Raw genomic sequence first — 21559 nt, 5'->3', positions numbered from 1 at the left:
GGTCTCACACTTCAACAGAGCAGACGCTTCTTGAGCTGCATTCTGTAGACAGAATAAATTTGGGTAAAAGTCAGAAAATGTATTACAATTGATTAGAGAGCTTTATGCAACAATCTGAGCTCTGATAAGGAAACAAAAATTATTTTGTAATTTCATCAAGCTCTGGTGGTTAAAAAAGTGTCGAATGAAAAGGAAGGCAGAAGGCAGTGAGTTTACAGAACTCACTGTAAACTTAAGTGCTGTTTGCAGAATAAACACATGGCTTCTTTTATTGCTCAAAGAACATTCCCCACTTTATGGAGTGGTGCTTTTTAGGTGAGTGTTGACATCACAATATAGTCACAATGGAAAACTTGCTTTTTAATCTGAAAGCTGTATTGAAAATGCACAACAGAGACATCTTATATCCAAGGGAGTATAGAAAGTTAAGTTTTAGGTAGAGGCCACAAAACATTCAGGAAAAGCTACAAAGGATACATTTTCTTCCATTAAAAACTTATTTCCTTCTACAAAAATTCTGAACACGGGATTCTGTTTTTCCTTTACTGTTTCAGCAGAAGAATGCTACCAACTCAAGTGAATATGATTACTTGGCCTCAAAAATCCACCTTCTTAGTTTTTAACTTGATCTACCAAATGTTTGGGTTATTGCTAATCATGTCACCAAGCTATCAGAATCACAGTGGTTTAAACAGGAAGTTAATGAGCTAAATGTTAAAATTAGGCTTTCTGCAGGTATTCTGTGGGTAGGGGGCACACAGGGTGAGTTTGTTCCATAAAAGTGGGAGTCTGGTGATCCAGGCTTTCTTGAAGTTTTTCCAAACTAAAATGGTGTTAGCCTTGAATCTCACAGTGGCTTTTAAACCTTGCCCTAAGGTCTGGAGCAGGTGAGGGCCCACCTCATCTCTAGCCCAAACACCTCACTTCTATCAGTTTTTTATGTTGGGCTTCTGTGTCAGAAATTTAACAAATTAAAAAAAAACTACTACCTTATGACGTAAAACACTATCCATTAAACATGTTTGGGGGACTTCCCTGGCTGTCCACTCGTTAAGACTCCATGCTCCCGTTGCAGGGGACACATGGGTTGGATCCCTAGTCAGGGAACTAAGATCCCGCATACTGCGCGGTGTAGCCAAATAAAATAAAATTTAAAAACCAAAAAACATGTCTGCGTGTTGGACACAGACTGTTTTCTGAGGAATTCAATGACCTGGCCTCCAAGTCAATTTATACAACCAGATCTGAAATCAAGTCCTGATTAAACTTTTCAATTTTTCAAAGGCAGATGATTAGTGCTGCCGGCCCCCTCAGTTAATTGTTAAAGCAGAGTAGTTACTAGAAAACTATAACCTTGGACCTCTTTGGTACTCAATTTTCATAAAAAGTTCAATGGCATGAATGATTATAGGGGGCCATTTCCATAGCTACAGAGCATCAGAAAAGTAGTGATTTAATTAAACTGTGCTCCAGTCTAACATTATTCCTGTGTCTTGTACTAAGATGTCTTATACTTGAACTGGGTACTTTTACAGACACTTTAGAGAACAGAGAGAAGTGTACCAAGGACCCAGAGCCTTCATTAATAAAGGATCCACAGGGTCTCAATTCCTGGAAAAAGTATGCTTCTCCTAAGTGGCTGGTTTACTTTTTATCTCATGAACACAGCCTTGCAATTGATCTTGTTTTCTTCTTTGTTTTGGCTTCTAAAACTCAAAGCCAAATGGGTGGTCCCCAACTAGCTAGTGTAAAATACATGCATTTATTTGTGTACTAACCCTGCCCCAGGAATCATTTTGTCTTTCCTTATTTTTCCTTTGCTCCTTATCTAATTCTCTGGGGTGAGGGAGAGGATGGGACAGAAAGGGGAAAAGAGAAGGAAACATACCCCTATTTTTTTCCATTTCCCTAAAATGGAAGGCAAGAAACATGAAAAAAAAATAACTAGCTAATCTTAACATAAGGGTGTGGTTTTAACCTTACCACCATGATAAACTTGTTAAATACTGCAAGATGTAGTGCGTCAATTTTCTCGCTCAGGTGGAAATAGGTAACACTGCTAAGGGGACATCCCGTCTGAGGAGAGATTACTAAATTAAGTCAAACACGGAAAGTGCATTGAGGCAATCAATGTGTATGGTGTGCAGCAAAATAAAGTACTTCCATCACTGTTCTTCAGAGTCAAATAATTTCTAGGAATAACAATGGCTGCGGCCTCTTTTCTAACATGAGAGATGGCTGTTACAGCTCCTCCATCACTTAAAGAGCTCTGACTCCAGCATGCAACTCCTATTCAGTCCCTGTCGTTTGGTAAGGATGAATAAAAAATACTTCCAAGTTTATTCAACATACATATTTTTTTTTAATTTATTTTTGGCTGTGTTGGGTCTTCGTTTCTGTGCGAGGGCTTTCTCCAGTTGCGGAGAGCGGGCCTCTCACTGTCGCGGCCTCTCCTGTTGCGGAGCACAGGCTCCAGACGCGCAGGCTCAGTAGGTGTGGCTCACGGGCTTAGTTGCTCCGCGGCATGTGGGATCTTCCCAGACCAGGGCTCGAACCCGTGTCCCCTGCATTGGCAGGCGGATTCTTAACCACTGTGCCACCAGGGAAGCCCTATTCAACATATTTTTCAAGCCCCTATTATCTGAGGCTTTACAGATACAAGGTCTGAATGGCTGTGTTTACAGAAATATTTTTAGCCAGTTATACAAAATGTATTCTATTCAACTAGTATAAAAAATACCATTCATAAATTAAAATAATGGCTGAGTTGTACTTCCAAACCTCTATTCTATATTCTATTCCCATGTCTTCTAGGAAATTAGGAAAAACAACAAGAATACAACTAGGGGTCAGGGCATTTGGGGTGGTGGGGTAGGGCAGAGGCAAAGGGCATTTCACTGTAGCTGAAACAAACTAAGAATGATGAGATAAATCAAAATGCTACTCAATCAACAAACACTGCTGGTTTAGACTAAAAGCAGAACACCTAGCCGCTCCTTCTGTATTTCCAGGATTGTTGATACAAATGCAGTGGCTTTTCAGTCAGAGGTGGACTTCCTTTAGGATACTATGGGCCAATTCTTTACAGACTCCTCTGGGCCTTGAGGGTATCTATGGCCAGAGGAGCTAAGAGGGAGCCTGCTTTTAAGGCTAAAAAGAAAGATAAAGGACAAAAGAATAGCAAGAAATATGTGGTCTCAGGGCAGACAAATAACCAAAAAGTCCTTTAGAACTTGTATCTTGGACACCTAAACAAATGAGATAGGAGGATAAGAATCCCAACAATCCTCACAGTTGGGAAAATCATAGGGTCGCTCTATAGGGTCATAAGGTCCCCAGCACCATCCCCTTCTGGCAACCGCCCCTCCCACCCCACACCATTAACACAGCTCCAATACGAGGTGCTATAGTCCTGTAAGAACCATACCCCTGCTGTCCCCAGCAAACTAACCTAGAGGGGAAGGTAGACCCCGGGCTAAAGTGTCTATTGAGGGGCTAAAGCTCCATGAAAGAAATGTAGGTGGCCAGGCTTTCTATCAGGTGGAGAAAGCTGGTCTGCCGAGAGAGGATGTTGGGGGGAGGGGGGCCACGGCAGTGAGTAAACAGAGAAACGCTGTGGCAGATGGACACTCACAATAGAGTTTGTGTTCCTGGTGAGAACTCTTGGTGAGACCCCAGTGCATTTCTGCCTTGAGTGTTGGACTCCTCCCTGAGATAAACTTTCACTCAATCTCTGCCTTGTTGGAAGAAAGAGAGTTCCAAGTAACACAGGGGCTGCTTCCTAGGCATCACTGCTCCAGGCCTGTGCCTCAGAAAGGCAACTCTAGTAAGGGTAGGGCTTAGACACTGCCCTCTCACCCTTTCAGAGGCCACAACTGGAGTAGTGAAGACTGAGCGTGGCACCTCTTCCGTGTACTCCCCACACCCACCTACTTGGGGCGGGAGATCTGAAGTGTGTCATGAAACGACACAGGAAGTAACATAAAAAAAATGAAAATGTGTAAATAGATATGTCCATTTATTGTCACAAACTGAGAATAAAGCTCAAGATTATATAAGCGAGTGCAAATTAAATGCAATTTTTTCCCATGGACATCTTAAACTGAACTCTCAAGATGATTTTGTGAAACCCTTGCTCTTTCCCTTGAAAACAGTTGCTCTGAAATGTGGAAGAAATATGGGAAAGTTGAAGAATTAAAGATTACATAAATATATAAGTGTAGTGAATACAGGTGTATCATCTCTTCAAACAGTCCTTTTAAGAAACCATAAACAAAATGAAAAGACAACCTACAGACTGGGAGAAAATATTTGCTAACGATGCAACCGACAAGGGCTTAATTTTCAAAGTACACAAACAGCTCATACAACTCAGTAACAACAACAAAAAAACCCAATTAAAAAATGGGCAGAAAAAAAAAAAATGGGCAGAAGATCTAGATAGACATTTCTCCAAAGAAGACATACAGATAGCCAATAGGCACATGAAAAGATGCTCAAAATCACTAAGTATTAGAGAAATGCAAATTAAAATTAAAATGAGGTACCACCTTACACCGGTCAGAATGGGCATCATCAAAAAAGTCTACAAATAACAAATGCTGGAGAGGGTGTAGAGAAAAGGGAACCCTCCTACACTGTCGGTGGGAATGTAAATTGGCTCAGCCATTATGGAAAACAGTATGGAGGTTCCTTAAAAAAACTAAAAATAGAGTTGCCATATGATCCAGCAATCCCACTCCTTGGCATATATCCGGAGAAAATGCTAATTTGAAAAGATACATGCACCCAAATGTTCACAGCAGCACTATTTACAATAGCCAAGACATGGAAGCAACATAACTGTCCACTGACAGATGAATGGATAAAGATGATGTGGTACATACACACAATGGAATACTACTCAGCCATAAAAAAGAATGAAATAATGCCATTTGCAGCAACTTGGATGGACCTAGAGATACTAAGTGAAGTAAGTCAGAAAGAGAAAGACAAATACCATGAAATCACTTACATGTGAAATCTAAAATATGACACAGATTAACTTATTTACAAAACAGAAACAGACTCACAGACATAGAAAACAAACTTACGGTTACCAAAGGGGAAAGGTGGGGGGGGGTACATTAGCAGTTTGGGATTAACAGACACACACTACTACATATAAAACAGATAATCAACAAGGACCGGCTGTATAGCACAGGGAACTCTACTCAACATTCTGTAATAACCTACATGGGAAAAGAACCTGAAAAAAGATGGATATATGTATATGTATAACTGAATCACTTTGCTGTACACCAGAAACTAACACAACATTGTAAATCAACCATACCTCAAAAACAAATTTTTTCTAAAAAAAGTCTTTTTCAGAGTTATATGGCATCCAACATCAACCATTTAAAAACTAGAACTCCGCAACTTCCTTTCTTCAATAGTTCCCGAGAAGCTACACGTATGAGTGGAGAAAGAGTGAAAGAGGGAATTTGGGCAAAAACAAGGTGTTTACACTTAGAATCTCTCCATTCAAATGTCTGACTTGAGGCAAAGCAGAACATTTTAGAGTTAGAACATCAGAGTTCTCATTCAGAGAGAAAAGTCTTTTGGTTCAAAAGAAGAATCAGATAGCTGCCATGGCTCCAGAATAAATGTCTCAAAAATCAGGCTACTTTAGGAGGAGACACCTGAGGATATGAGAGACAACCCTGCTCCTTAAGCATCAAAATAAATAAATAAATAAATAAGGCAGGGAAGGGGTCCAAGAACAGTTAGTTTTGCAATTGCCAAATGTTAGATGACATAATTTATCATCCAAACCAGGACAATTCAGGGAATAAAGGGTGACACAATGAATAATTATGCGAGGCATAAACCTGGACTTTTCCTGGCAAACCAAGACGTTTGGTTACCCCTACTAAACTATGGCTATCTTGCCTCCCCTATGACCAGACAACTTTTCTATTTTATTTACTCTGATTTAGCAAAGGCAAAGCACCCTCCACCTACAGCAAGGCCTAGCAGGGTCACCTGCATATAAATATTTGTCAGTGATGATGAAAATAAGTCTTTCTTAGCAATATTTGGTATTTCAAATCAGCAAACATCTACAATTCACCAGGAAGAATATGCCCATGTCATGGAATAACTTAACTCTTGAATCTCCCACCACTCTGCTCCAGGCCAGGTAGTCAACAATTTGCCAGTTCCCCTATGTCTTAAATATCCTGACTCATCCTATCCTGCTCTCATTGCTGAAGGGATCAGAACAAGCTGATGCAATTGATCTAGTTTGCCCCAAAGGTTAACTGTACTCTGTATTTACAACATTTACATAGCATTTACATTGTATTAGGTATTATAAGTAATCTAGAAATGATTTAAAATATACTGGCGGATGTACAAAGGTTATAGACAAATACTATGCCATTTTATACATAAGGGCATAATTTGGTATCCAAGGGGGTCCTTGGAACCAACTCCGCTCAACCCCTGCCTGTGGATACAGAGGGCCAGGCTGTACATAAAATTGCCTTATCTCACGTCTCAACGCAACCCTAGCAGCATAAAGCATTATCAGTTTTTAAAATCTCTATTTAATAGCCTCTGCCCCATTGTTTATTCGAATTTCTTTTATTTAGCCGCTATCTGAATTGACTACTCATTTATCTAGTGCTTTTAGTCTTACAACCTGTTTGAAAAACAACATCTTTTAAGAGTTGAGAACATAAGCTCTCATCACACCCAAGTTGTAATCCAAGACCCGCCATTTAGTAGAAGTGTGCACAAAAACTCTTGGGCAAAATATTTACCTTCTGAGTCTCCATTATTTACAGAATGATAGGATGACTATTAAATTTTTAACATGAATAAGATGCCCAGGGTAGCACTGAAAACATAGGGAGAGCTTACTAATAAATGGCAGTTATCAGTCTGTATAAGCTTTTACTAATACTGAAGTAAATATTAACCTTTTGTCTATCATCATGCAAAGTTTTTTCACATATTTACCTTAGTGCTTTTTCCCTTTCAATCACTTGACAGCAATGGAAATAAGCCTGCTTCTCATCCAAAGGTCTGATAAATATTCAGATAAATGTTCTAATTTATGTTTTTATTTGTTTTCTCATTCTCCCATCAGATTTATTTTCATAAAGGGCTTAATTATCAAACTTGATTTTCCCAAAGAACAAATAACCAATTATCTAAAAATCTTTTGCGAAACCATCCTTCCTCCTTCCCCACTGATGGATGATTTCACTTATGTATTAGGTGCATATATACCTCTCACTGAACTCCCTAAGTTGACTTTTTAAAAATCTGACTGTACTCTCTGGCCAAGAATACACTAATTTAACTTGGGAAATTTTCTTGCTTCATAACATTCAGTACTCACATTCAAGAACATGGTAACTCTCCATTCTTGTCTTTTTTTCACTCAGTTAAGTTTATACTAGTTTTCTTCAGAGATCCTAAACATTTCATATCAACCCCCCCAACTTAGGAATTTTATTTTTTGTTGCTATGATGAGATTTTTCTCCCAGTATTTTTATAACTGGGTATTGCTAGCAAGAAAAATGCTGCCAACATTTAAATATCTTTATGTGGTATGCGACTATCTTATTGAACTCTCACTTTTAGTTTTTCAGTTGATTCTGTTGGTTTTCCTAGGTTTAAGATTGCAACATCTGCAAATATTGCTATTTTCCACCATTTTTTTCAAGCAGTTATACCTTTTATTTGATGCATTCTTGCATTGGCCAGGATAATATCAAACATCAAAGGTGTATGGCATGCTTGTTTCATTTTCTGATTTCAAGGGGAATTCCACCAATGTTTTCCCATTTAGTAGGTTGTTTGCTGTTGGTTTAAAACAGATATTCTTTTAAAGAGTTCATAATCAGGAAGAACTGTTGAATTAGCATTGTTATCTTGGCACATACTGGTATGATACCGCATGTTCAATGTATGCTGATACCAGACCCCAAGGGTTCAAAAACTAGGCTCTGTGACTTACTGGCAATTTATCCCTGGACAGATAATTTAACTTCTTGGCCTAAATTTCTTCACGCATAAAATTAGGGTAATAATAACAACCTCTTTCTTAGGGCTGTTTTGAGGACTGTTAACTGAGATAATATATTAGAACAATGCCTGGCACACAGTAAATACCAAGCATTATTTGTCTTCTTTAATTAAGAGAATTTCCTATTTAATTAAATTTGCTGGTGTTTTACTGAGAATTTTCATGGCTATTTCCACAAGTGAAATCGAAACATACTTTTCTTCTTTTGTAATGTCTTGGCAGGTTGTCTCTCTTATATTTTATTATGTTTTTAAGAGTTCATGCTGGTTTTTAAACATGAATTTTATACCTCCTGGTATTTTTGTAGAATCTAGAATAAATGAGATAGTTTATTGATAAGTTTTTCAAGATTTTTAAAAGAACTTATCCTGTCTATATTATAGAGGTCTGAAGCTTCCCTCCTTTTTTTGGGTGGGAGGCCACGGCCTTTAATATACATGTAATATATTCCATGATTAACAATCTATTCAAGTGCGGCAGCTCTTAAGACAATTCCTAAAAGCAACCAGTTCCACTTCTATCATTAGCTCTTTCAAAGTTGCACGTGACATACAAATTTAGAGCCACTGTCTTTCTCTCTGGTCACTTCCTTCCGGATGCACTGCTATGCCTTGTTCCTCTTCCCTATTCCTTATTCCTTCCTCTTCTTAACAACAACAAAAGCATCTGCAAAAGATAGCTGTGCCCTTTCCAAACACCTATGATATCCTAGGCTAAGGACACTCATCCCTCACTACATTTCTATGATATCCTAGGCTAAGGACACTCATCCCTCACTACATTTAATTTTAAAAGTGGGGGAGCTTTCATAAGGTAAAAGAGAAAAAAGCTAACCACCCCCTCGCATAAGGTTTTAGCTTTTGTGAGGACGGAGTGCACTCCCCTATTGTCCAGTCCTCTTCCATCAACTTACTTCCAGTCACTCACTAGGCAGTCTTCAGGAACAAGAGCAAGACTAGCTCTTGAGTAAACAAATGGGTTATGACCAATCTGAAAGAACAGGGGTGAATGATTTTAACAATATAAAACTAGGAAGTATTTAGTTTGCTGTGTGCACATACAGGAAGATGGTACTAGTTCTAGTTCCTTCTCGCCTACTTGAGAAGGCAAGGCACAGGGATGCGGGCCGCTGTATCTGCGACTGATTTGCCAGATGCAGCCTAGGAAAAGTGTATTATTATAAAGCTATATTCTAATACAATGAACATAAGTAAAATGATCTCGTAAAGACATCAAAATGACTTCTAAGTCCTAAAAAATATTCCAACTTAAATTATATGATTTAACATTTTTCAGACAATCTCAAATATGAATGAAACTATGAATCCTTACGGATCCGTATCTTGGCTACATCCTTATCCAACACAATTAACAGAATCCTATTAGGAAAAGAAATAGTTAATAAATGGACAGTAGCTTCTAGAAGTCGACACTTTGCTAAGGACTCACCCCTTTCTGGAATCTGTCCAGCAATCATCAAGTTCAGTGTCTATGATTTGTGGATTCCACCTTTTCCTCTTTTGGAAGAACAGTACATTAGCTTCTCTCCTCTTCCTGCACAGCTCTCTCTATTCACAGCTCCTCAAAGACCACTGACAGCTACTTAGTAATGTGAAAGTTCTCTCAGTGTCCTAGGATATCACACATCCTGACCAAAAAAACTTGATCTCATCTGTTTCTGTAACAGAAATTTCCTATGTTCCAGAATGATTCTACATTTCAATACCTTGTGGTGAAGGCAACAGAGTATGGTGGGATACAAGTGCACCCTCTGGGACCAGGGTTTCAAATTTACGGCCCCTTTCTAGGTGTATGATTTCAGACCAATTACTTAGTTTCTTTTTCTCTGTTTACTCAACTGAAAATATGGGAATGAAAATAGGATTATTAAAGGAGTAAATGAGGTAAACATATATAGCCGTCTTAAACTTTATACCAGCAGGTAACATACATGTGCCATGTTAGTAATTATTTATTCTTTTTACCTCATTCCTCTTACTTACACAAGTACAGAATCTTTATGCTTCTTTAATACTGACTTGGTCTGCCTCAGTGATGCTGATTAGAAACTCTCATTTCAGAAACTTCAGGTCATACTGAGGACAAATGGGCAATAAAAGAAACAACAGGAGAAAATTTAATTAGGGATAGACAATGTAAATGCCTCAATAGGTGACAAAAATGACTGAAGCAGCCAGCTAAGTTCAGGACAATGGAGAACAGTCTACAAACTGGATTTGGCCCCTACCATTGTTAATACCCTCTAAATGTTCCTTTTCTTAGGTCAGGACACAAAAATTAAACCCTCAGTAGCATTATAAAATACTGAGGATGGGGGAACTTAAAAAATGCAGAAATGGAGATAAAACAGGAGAGAACAACTTTTACCTTGTTCTTCTTTTAGTGAACTACAACTATAAGAATACTAAGTTAACCACTGATGTAGGTACGTACTTATTTGTACTTAATTACATGCTATAAAGAAAAACTATTCTAAACTTAAGATACTGTTAAAAATAGTTTAAAAAATACAATAATATGGCATGAAGCAATTATGAGTCCATTTACAATTAGGAGGCAAATCAACTTTAAGTGGGTCCTTACGGCATTTTAAAGCTTACCATTCCAAAGGACTGATATCAGAACAAATGATATATCCAGCTACAGATCAAAAAGAGTTCAGGTTCACCTGAAGGCCACTTTAACACTTTCAAAGTCCTAAAATATTTTTGAAAGTGTGTACGGTGCAGAAGGAGTTTTAGAACTTCAGTTATCATAAAAGCTAAAAGGTATTGGGCACTTAAAGCATATCAGACACATTATGCAAAGCGCTTCTTACTGAATCCTCGAATCCTCAAGACTACTTCATCCGTAGGTTCTACTCTTGCTATTTTACAGATGAGAAAGCTGAGGCAGAATGGACACTGAACACCCCGCCCAAGAAACCACAATCAGAATCTAAATCCAGGAATTCTAAAGTGAGAGCCCTTCCTCTTCTAGGCTGAGCTTTAGTTTTCTCACTCACAAAACAGTCTTGACAGTATCTTAACTCTAAATCTTAAGAGTTTATAAATTCATGTAACCTCACAGTGTTTCTCAAATTGCATGGTGAATTATTTTAGCAACTAATAACATACATCTAAAAATAGAACAAAATAAAAAGTATCAGAACGCATGCACTGTACATAGGAAGGCCTAAGTATTGTTTCATGAAACTTCTTTTTCAGTTTTGACAGTGTGTTTATATATGTGCCGGGTCACTGATTAAAAATGGAATTTCTCACTGTGGGCTGAAGTTTAAAAAAAAGGGGGTGGGCTTGAAAAGCCACTCATATAAAGTGTTCATTCTTTTACTTAACAAAACTGAAAATAAATTATTCCAACCTTAATTGAATTCCAACTTGCTGTAAGTAATCATTCCAATTAAAAAGTAAATGCTTTGAATTCCATACTACTAAGTATGGAAATAGGAGGTTCTCCCAAATTATGTTCCAACAGAACCCTCCTTCAAGGTGTTTGTGGGTATTTCCTGGGGAAAGGAGGTGTTCTTGTTACCAAATAAACTCGAAAGTTGGGAAATACTGTACATTACATTTCCCTCTTGGACAGTCAAAATGCACATCATTAAAAACTCTGAAAAGCTCTGCAGAAAAACAATAACACGACCATCATCAAAAAATAAAAACTGATTAACTGTTTTTAATCCAGTGCTTTCTGAACTTAAAATTTCTCTGGAACCTCTCCTACCAACTACTAATCTCTCATAAAACCATATTGTAAACAGACAGCCAAACGATCTGCAAGGATCATTTTAATGACCTGAGTTTCTGTCTCCCTGCTGGAGAATCCAGAAAAAGTAAACTGGCTGATAACATGCCATCAAAGAGGGGAAGAGTTGTTTACCTGGACTAGGAAACCTCTGAGACTGACATATAGAACAGGACCCAGCATAATGGGCAATAAAGACTGCCTGTGGAACAAATTAATTCAGAATAGATTTTTTTTTTTTTTTATAAATTTATTTATTTATTTATTTTTGGCTGTGTTGGGTCTTCGTTTCTGTGCGAGGGCTTTCTCCAGTTGCGGCGAGCGGGGGCCACTCTTCATCGCGGTGCGCGGGCCTGTCACTGTCACGGCCTCTCGTTGCGGAGCACAGGCTCCAGACGCGCAGGCTCAGTAGCTGTGGCTCACGGGCCCAGTTGCTCCACGGCATGTGGGATCTTCCCGGACCAGGGTTCGAACCCGTGTCCCCTGCATTGGCAGGCAGGTTCTCAACCACTGTGCCACCAGGGAAGCCCCCAGAATAGATTTTTGAGGAGTTACAAATGCTCAGGGGAGGTGAATATCACTCTCATCTCTTATCAGTGACAGAACCCTGGGCTAGAAACCATCCTATGATCTAAGCCAGCCTACCACCCTTTCACAGGTGGAGGATTAGTACCAATTATAACCAAAGAATACTATCTTGAGCATGTTCTTCACATCTTCAAATCTGTTTCTACATTTTTGGTCTTTTCTTTTCCACTCACATTGCCTTTAGTTAATATTTTTCCTTTCTGCAAAACAAACAGCTCATAACACTTCACAACATATAGTATTGATACTTAAAAGTTGACAGTGAAACTAGATGTGAGACTTGAGGATTTGTTAATCGTTAACTTACTAAGCTTGTACTTCACAACCACATAACATTAGTTTGTAACCATTTATTCATAAGTACAAAAGAAGAAAATTTGAAAAATAAACACATTTTGATGTAACATTACCTGAAGCAGAAAACTACTGCATTGTGAAGTAACACGAGGCACCTGACCAACCAGAAGAAAAAATGTAAAAGCATGGTTACGTGCCACAGAGCTCACGTAAAGAAACTGACTTCAAGACCACTGGCAAAAGGAGAGGTGTCCAGTAGAGGGGGAAAAAGCCTACAGAAAGCTTACACACAGGATCACTGAAAATAAGAGCAAAAGAGGCTGAAAGGGCTTTTCGGTCTGGTCCCCTTAGTATAATAATGGGACGACTGAAGCCTAGAGAGGTGGAAAGACCTGCCCAGAGTGACACGATTAGTGAACGAGTCAGGACCCAGCCCAGATCTTCCAATTCTCAGGCTTCTGCATTGCCCACTATAACACAAGGCCTCCCACCTTCTCTAAAAGACCAACATGAAAAATAAACACTACTTACTGGCCTAATAACCACTAATCAAATTATGACTCTATACAACTAGAACATTTAGAAGAAAACATCTCATTTTGCGTTACAACATGTGGTTGCTGCCTAGAAACCTATTAATACCCTCTTATGTATATTTACAAACCTTCATTCTAAAGTACTAAATCAAAAAAAGTCAGCAAGAAACCCAAACCCTATGGACTGAAATAAAACTATGTCATATGAGAGTCATACTGTTTCCGGGAGCACACATTTTGAAGTGAGGCAGATCTGGGTTCAAATCCTAGCTCAACTGTGCAATGTCTGTGTGACCTTGGACATGCCCTCACCTTGGATTCCATCTGTAATGATGCTGGGGGATAATACCACTTGATTCTTCATCTACTTCAACTTTATATTCATACAACTACCCCCTCTCCAAAAAAAACTTGCCAGCTACATCATGATTATAAACATCAGTATATCAAACACCTTTAAAAAAACGATTAAGTGCCATAAAGCATTTAACATATGAATACAATCTTTGTAAACGCTAGTGAAAAAATTCAAAGAAGACATTACTGCATAAAGTATAAAACTAACTTTCTTTCAAGCAAACTGGATAAAGAACAAAGAACCAGACTCTGCATCAGTCCTACAACCAATAAGCAGCACAACCCTAAGCAAGTGACTCCACCTCGCAGAAAACTCCACCAGTTACAGCTCAAAGTCAGCCACACCCCACTCCAGTTATGGTCAGGAAGAACCATTCCGACTACAGGGTTCCTAAAGCTCTCTTCTACTTGAAACAGTGTAGCATCAGCACCAGCCCAAAACGCAGTATGAATCGGCCCTGTTCTAAGCACTCTAGACACAGTAACTCGTTTAATCCCCCTACAATCTTCTCAGATGGTATCATTCCTATCCAAGGAATCTAAGCTAGAGAGAAGTGAAGGAATTTGTCTAAAGTTACAGAGCCCATAGGAGGGCTGAGGGTTCAACAATCCAGGAGTCTGGTTGCATCTGTGCTTTTAACCACAGGTAATACTGGCTCTCAGAATCCTATAAATCCCAGAGTGGGCCTTAAAACTATAGACATGTAAACAGAAAACTGTTAATGCTATTTCTTCCTTGTGTCCAAATACAGCTGATACATAATCTACTGTGGAGGGAGAGAACAGTGACTAACATGTTAACGGTACCCTGTAAAAGAACAAACTACAGTTCATTTGACAAAGTTATAAAGCAGCAACTTAATTAAGATCAAGCTACAAAATGTGTATTTTGTTTCTCAAACGTGTTATTAAAATAATCAAAGTGTTGTGATGTTTTAACATTATCATACTTCCTTGGTTATAAAAATTTATCTGCTGGATAATGCTCCTAAGGAATAATTATCATATAAAACCAGAATGTCACTAAATATTGGCTAACTAGATTTTCTGCCTCTGTAACCATGCACAGGAAAATATATATATATACATATAAAGAAGCACATACACACCTACAACTTAAACACTGTATTCTGAGTATGGAAATCTCAAATTAGACACAATGTATTAAGGGTTATGCAAATAGGTATGTGCCAGACACTGCCAACATAAATGGCCAGGGCAGGCTTGACCTCCCTCCTTTGGAGCTACTTCACACCTGACTGACTTCTTGCAATTCTCTGCATGCCACTCTTCCTTCCTCTGCCAACTTAACATCACAGTTGCTAAAAAACCACAATCTGCCATCCCCTCACCCCTTCTATCTCAAGAGAAAAGTTAAAAGCACAGTGGCGCCAGGGAAGCTCAGTGGGGTAGAAAACAAATCACACTGGAGGACAACACACACACGTACATATGCACACACATGCGTGCGCACACCCCCCCCCAAATATGCTGACTGCAATAAGCTGTTAACCTTAATTTCATCACCACAGTCTATCATCTGCCACCTAGTCTTGCAATAACTCTTTTCAGAATCCTTGGAAGGCCTAAGAAACAGAAGCAGAACAAACATTTAGCGTTTACTCCCAGACAAGTCTACTCTATAAATGCTGGTGGTACAAATATTTGCCTCACTGTGCTCTGCCCTCATACTCTGGACTGACAGGGTAGTGATTAGGGTCCAGCTGGATAGTCATTTGAGCGGTGAGACACACAAAGTAAGAAGTCCCATAGATCAATTCCTTCTTTAATTAAGGATGGCTGCAATACTAGTCTCCTCTCCAATAAAAAACAAATTATAGACTGATGACTAAATTGTTATGCAATTTTTAGGCTACTTGGCTTGATCTGCATTCACACAAATACAAAATCTTTATATCTCAATAATTAAATAACAAAACAAATCATAAGCAACCTAACACAGAGGTTCTAAGATTTGATCTTCTTTTCCACAATTTCATCACACAACAAAGTTTTACCAACATTTTGCCATTATACACACTAATCCACCTATCAGACTCCTGCTTCTATTAACACCAGACAACACCCATAAAATCAAATTTCTAAATAAAAGAAGCCATGGAAGAGGGAAACTGATGTTTAAAATACAGACATCACCAGAAAGGTAACCAGAAGACACTACCTGAAATGATGAAATCCTGCTGTATACTGGATTTTGTTTTTGCCTGCTGAGGTGAGGTGGGAGGAGGTAGGGGGTGGGATTTGGGTTTGTGTCTGTATTTTATGGCAGATGGCATAACTGTGAATGATCAATGAACAACTCCTCTTGGAAAAAGACGCTTGGTAAAATATGGCAGTAATTACAGAAATCTATAACCTACAAAAGTTGATCAAAAGAAAAATACTTTAGTAAATATTCAGAAGTAATAAATTATGCCTTGTGGTATACACATTTGCAATATACAAATAAAGATTCAAATAAAACCATATTAGGACTTCCCTGGCGGTCCAGCGGTTAAGACTCTGTGCTTCTACTGTAGGGGGCGTGGGTTCGTTCGATCCCTGGTCAAGGAACTGAGATCCTGCGTGCTCAGGGCTCAGCCAAAAATATTAAAATAAATAAATAAAAATAAGACCAGATTATAAAACCAAGCCCCATACTTAAACTGGGCTTTCTCAGCTCTTCTTTTACAGTAACTTTATGAAAATGTATACAGTCTAACTCAGCATCACACTTTAAATGCCATTAGAAAGAGAAACAGAGACCTCATTAATACAGTTTAGATTGTAAAGCACAAGGGAAAAAACTGGTTTAAACAAGAACCTGCTAACGAACTAAAGTGACCTGACTTGGAAAAAAAAAAGTCCCTTTTGTTACAGCAGCAAATTATTTCACAACAAATTCTATATTTTACTAAAGAAATACCGACAGAAAAATGAAACACATCTAGCCTGAATCTTTGTGATGTTATGATCAAAAAGTAGTTAACCTATATGGATGGCCTTAGTATAAAGACTATTTTTTAGGGGCAGTGGGGAGATGGGGTGGAGTGGGAAGGGGAGGTGCATCACAGTGTATAGGAGATATTATACCAGCTATGAAAGTAATCTTTTTATAGTACCTTTTAAAAAAAAGTACATCCACTCATATAGCAGAAATGTGTGATCTCTTCCATACCTGATGACAACACACATCCCAAGTAATAAAACCTTTCTTTATTCAACAAGCAATAGGATCCAAATCTTACAGAGAAGTTAAAAAATAGTCTTCAAACAAGAAGCCTTTAGAAAAAATTCCATCCACAGCAACAGTTATTAAGCATGATTACTGCATTTTATCTGAGGTAAATAAGGCAATCTTGTCAGAAAAAATACACTTAAGAAGAAAGACTTCCCTTACACTTCAGTAAAAATATTTTTATATGAAGATATTCAATGACAAAAATGAAAAGCCTAATAAAAGCTATATATATAGCTTATTTCATTATGTAAAGAAAAAAATAATCATAAAAAGACTGAAAAGGAAATATGCGAAAATGTTAACAGTAACATAAGTGGTAAGATTACAGAAGATAATTTAAAAAAATTTTACAGTACTTCCTGCATTTTACAAGTCTTTTTTTTAACTGAAAAAAGTTGGCATTCACTTGTCATATAAACAAACAACAAATAAGTCCTTACAAAACCAACACAGGTTCTAAGCTGCTTCCATAGACCATATTTCTAGACTTCGAATAAAGGTGCTAATTATTTGCTAGTAATCTGGAAAAAAGGAACAAAATAAAGCCACAGACTTTCATTTCTGGCTCTCCTATAAATATTTTCATAACTAAAAACTAATAAAGAATTTTTTACCTTTCTAAGAAAAGGTTCTATGTCTAACTTTCTATTAGTGACAATCTGATTTTTTAAAGCATCAGTTTAGAATGCCTTACACAAAAACCATCTCAAAGAACTAAGTTACGTTCAGTTCAGTAGTTCCAAAATGTAGACACCTAATACACAGTGCGAGAAGTTTTGATGCATTTTAGTGAACTGCACCAACAGAAACACCTCATTTTATACACACCTTTCCATTACTTCTTAAGAGCCTGATATCTAAGGACGCTTTTTGCAAAAGGTACTTTGCTTAGCCTGGACGTGGATTTATTTGAATATCCGGGAAGCTGTCAAAATCGATCTCAAGCTGCATTATACTCAAGGCACAGAATGTCACCTCTTTACTGGGCCTCCGTCTCTCCTTTCTTTCACAAGAGCACCCTTAATATCCCCTAGCTTACATTTCCGGGCCCATGAGTCACTGAGAAATGAGCTCTAAGTTTTCTTTAAATTGCCACTCAAACGGCTCCTCTACAGCATTCAATGATCTGTCCCCCCAGCAACTCTTTGGCCTACCCCCAGTCCCCACCGTGGCCCTACGCAACAAACTGCACTATCTACTATTTCTAGACTATACCTTTTTACCTTTGTCCTCTAGCTTTGCTGCTCCTCCACATACCGTTCTCTTCTGCAACCCTCCTCTCTCCCAAATCCCGTCGGGCCTTCAAGACCCGCTTTGTACCGCCTCGCCAAGAAGCCTTCCAGATTTCTGCTAGGCGGAAGTGATCGATCAGTCCGGTCTTCTCTGGGTACCTTTCTAGCATTCTGTAGTTCTTTCACAGGACTTATCATCTCCTTCCCGGTATCGTGGTTATTTGTGTACTCGCCTTATCTCCTGCACCAGAGCGTAAGCTCCTCGGGGGAGGGGACCGCGGGCCCGGGTTCCCCTTTGAATCCCTCCGGCGCGGACCGACCAGGGCGCCTGCACGCACTCAGCGCGCAGGTTGGTTCAACCGAACTCGGGAACGCTCCGGCCGCACAACTCCTAACCAGAAATCGGTTAGGCATTTTCCCGAAATGAAGATCGCAGAGATGCTATCCGCCTCCCGGTAACAGGAAGTTTACCAGGGACCAGGAGCGAGGTGGCCGGAGCCCTTGTGCAGTGGGAGTGACAGCTGGCCGGGCCCGCACTCCCCTGTCCTCCCGGCTCCGGCCGCAGACGCCCCCACGCCGCCAGCCCCGCCACAGAACCGCGGAAAGCTGGCTGGAGAGCACGGGGCCTCCGGAGACCCGGCCGCAGGCCCCTGGGCGCCGCGCCGGGGAGGACGAGGGGGAAGGCTTCGCGAGGGGCCCGGGCCGGGCGGAGAGGGCAGGCCGGGCCTCTCCCGCCGATTCCCGGGCCGGGGCCGCCGCCGCCACCCGAGAAAATGGAGGCAGCCCCGGGGCCGCTGACGGGCCGGGGCAGGGAGGCGGAAGCCGGGCTGGCGTCCGCGCCTCGAGAAGGGTCGGGCCGGGGGTCACTCACGGGGCTGGGCCGGGCGGCTCCCTCTCCGCCTCCGCGTCGTCGCCGTCCCCGTCCTCGGCCGCCGCCGCCTCGGGCTGTTCGCTCGGTCCCCGCGGCGCGGCTCGGGCGCTCGGCCCCTCCGTTGTCTTCCGCCCGCTCCTGCTCCCGGCGACAGGATCCCGCGGCGGCGGCGGCGGCTGCGCGAGCGGACGGCGGCCCAGGGGCTCCCGCGGCGGCCGCCGCACTGCTGCTCTCGCTCGCTCGCTCCGGCTGCGGCTCTGCTGCGGGGCCGCGCGCCGCCTTCGCCCGGCTCCCGGAGGTTCAGACTCTCCCAGGCCTCGCCGCTCCCCGCTCCCGGCCCGAGCCCGGCTTTGACGTGCGTCTGCGCAGCCGCCGAGGGCGCGACGTCGGGCGGTGCCGCAACGCCCCCTTCGGCCTCGGGCGCCCCCGGGCGGCCGGGCGGACTCGCGGCGTAGGAGTCCGCGCCGAGCCGCAGCGGGAGGGGGCGCAGAGAAAAGCGGAAGCAGAGGAGGACAGTTCCTCCTCTCCTTTCACCTGCGACTTAGATGTTGGTGCTCAACCCGGTCTCGTCAGTCTAAGCACTCTTCCCGGAGGACTCCTACGTCCACTGTCTACGACCACTTCCTGAACTCTTAACAAAGCTCTATTTCTGCTAAAGGCCGAGGGCTGACTTTTGCAGACTCATTCCTTCCTACTTTCGAGGGACAGATAACTCTCATTTTAGCATCCTCTGAGAGAGAGTGTAGAAAGTGATCGAATGACCCATATTAATAGGATTCAACAGCCTGGATTTAAATCTCAACTCCACCATTTAGTCTCTATGGGCTATTTCCGGTCCCTATTCCTACGTTCCTTCACATACACTCACACAAAAGTATAATAGCACAGTTACCATAGCCTTCTGTGGTTGAACGAGATAATGCATTGCAAAGCTCTGACAACAGACTCTGGTACATAAAAATGCCATACATGTATATTTTCATTTCTTTCTGTTGCTTTGCTTTTAATTTGTAACTGAACAGCTATTTTTGAGTATCTACTGTGTGCCAGGCACTGTTCTAGGTGGTGGGGCAGTGAATGAAACATTACCTGCTCCTGAGACAAACAATAAACAAATAAACCAACATATATATGACATCAGATGGTTTTTAGTGCTATGGAGAAAAAGCACACAGGCTAAGGAGGCGAGGGAGTGCAGGGTATTGTTATTTATAGCGCTCCCGCAGGGGGCAGCTACTTGAAGAAAGAGCCTGCTGTGAGCTATGAGTATGGAAAAGCAGAAGGAACAGCAAGGACCAAGGCCCTGAGGTGGGAATGCCTTGGAGCCCAGCAAGGCAAGAGCCCTGAGGCGAGAGAGGAGAGATAAGAAGAGAGGGAGGCCATATAGACCAAACTGAGGACTGGTTTTTACTCTGAAAGAGAGCGGGAGCTATTTGGAGGGTTTTGAGCAGAGAAAGGATGTGGTCTGACATTTCAAAAGAATTACTCTGGTTGTGGTGTGAAGCCCAGCCTGAAGGGCCTGAGAGTTTCATCCAGGAGACCAGTTGGAAGGCTTTGGAAATAGTCCAGTGACAAGAAGACAGACGAGGCCTAGTGGAAGACTAAAGAAGTGGTCGTGTTCTAGACACATTTAAAAGGGGGAGCTGACATGATTTTGCTGAATTTTTTTTTTTTAAAGATAGATTTTATTCATTTAAAAAAAATTTTTGTTTATTTATTTTTGGCTGCGTTGGGTCTTCATTGCTGCACACGGGCTTTCTCTAGTTGCGGCGAGCAGGGGCTACTCTTCCTTGCAGTGTGTGGGCTTCTCATTGCGGTGGCTTCTCTTGTTGCGGAGCATGAGCTCTAGGTACGCGGGCTTCAGTAGTTGCGGCATGCAGGTTTCAGTAGTTGTGGCTCGCAGGCTCTAGAGCACAGGCTCAGTAGTTGTGACGCACGGGCTTAGTTGCTCCATAGCATGTGGGATCTTCCCAGACCAGGGCTCGAACCCATGTCCCCTCCATTGGCAGGCGGATTCTTTTTTTTTTTTTTGATTTTTTAAATAAATAAATTTATTTTATTTATTTATTTTTGGCTGTGTTGGGTCTTTGTTGCTGCGTGCAGGCTTTCTCTAGTTGTGGAGAACGGGGGCTACTCTTTGTAGTGGTGCATGGGCTTCTTATTGTGGTGGCTTTTGCTGCGGAGCACAGGATCTAGGCACGTGGGCTTCAGTAGTTGTGGCACGTGGGCTCAGTAGTTGTGGCACACGGGCTTAGTTGCTCCACAGCATGTGGGATCTTCCCAGACCAGGGCTCGAACCCGTGTCCCCTGCATTGGCAGGCGGATTCCTAACCACTGCGCCACCAGGGAAGCCTGATTTTGCTGATTTCTAAGTTGTTTTTTCGTGGGGTTTTTTGTCTTTTGTTTTCTCAAGCAACTGGAAGATACAATTTGGGGAAATGGGGAAGACTTAAACAGAAACAGATATGAAGGGAGGAACTTGGAAATACATTTGGGGGCATATTAAGTTGAGCTGCCTGTGAGACACCCAAGGAGGGAGCTTGATGTAGAAGTCTGGGGTTTGGGGGAGACGTCTGGGCTGGAGA

General features: G+C 41.1%; 1 protein-coding gene across 4 annotated transcripts in view; it reads right to left on the bottom strand.

Moving 5' to 3' along the window:
• The window catches only part of CAB39 (calcium binding protein 39), an 88329-nt gene extending 68993 nt beyond the window's left edge, over positions 1–19336 (bottom strand). Inside the window, exons 1-3 of one of the 4 annotated variants that reach the window (XM_057551201.1) lie at positions 18975–19336; positions 10088–10180; positions 7732–7858 (exon numbers count right to left, since the gene is read on the bottom strand). The gene's annotated coding sequence lies outside the window, so the exon portion shown is untranslated. Of the gene's footprint in view, positions 1–7731; positions 7859–10087; positions 10181–18094; positions 18314–18336; positions 18942–18974 lie in introns of those variants that run through there. The other 3 variants (XM_057551200.1, XM_007184700.3, XM_007184699.3) reach the window with 3 other exon arrangements.
• Positions 19337–21559: the final 2223 nt, after the last annotated feature.

The sequence above is a fragment of the Balaenoptera acutorostrata genome, chromosome 8, assembly GCF_949987535.1.
Source record: "Balaenoptera acutorostrata chromosome 8, mBalAcu1.1, whole genome shotgun sequence".
NCBI classification, from domain to species: Eukaryota; Metazoa; Chordata; class Mammalia; order Artiodactyla; family Balaenopteridae; genus Balaenoptera; species Balaenoptera acutorostrata.
Note: the sequence above shows the minus strand (reverse complement) of the source record. Positions and strands in the feature narration are given on the sequence as shown.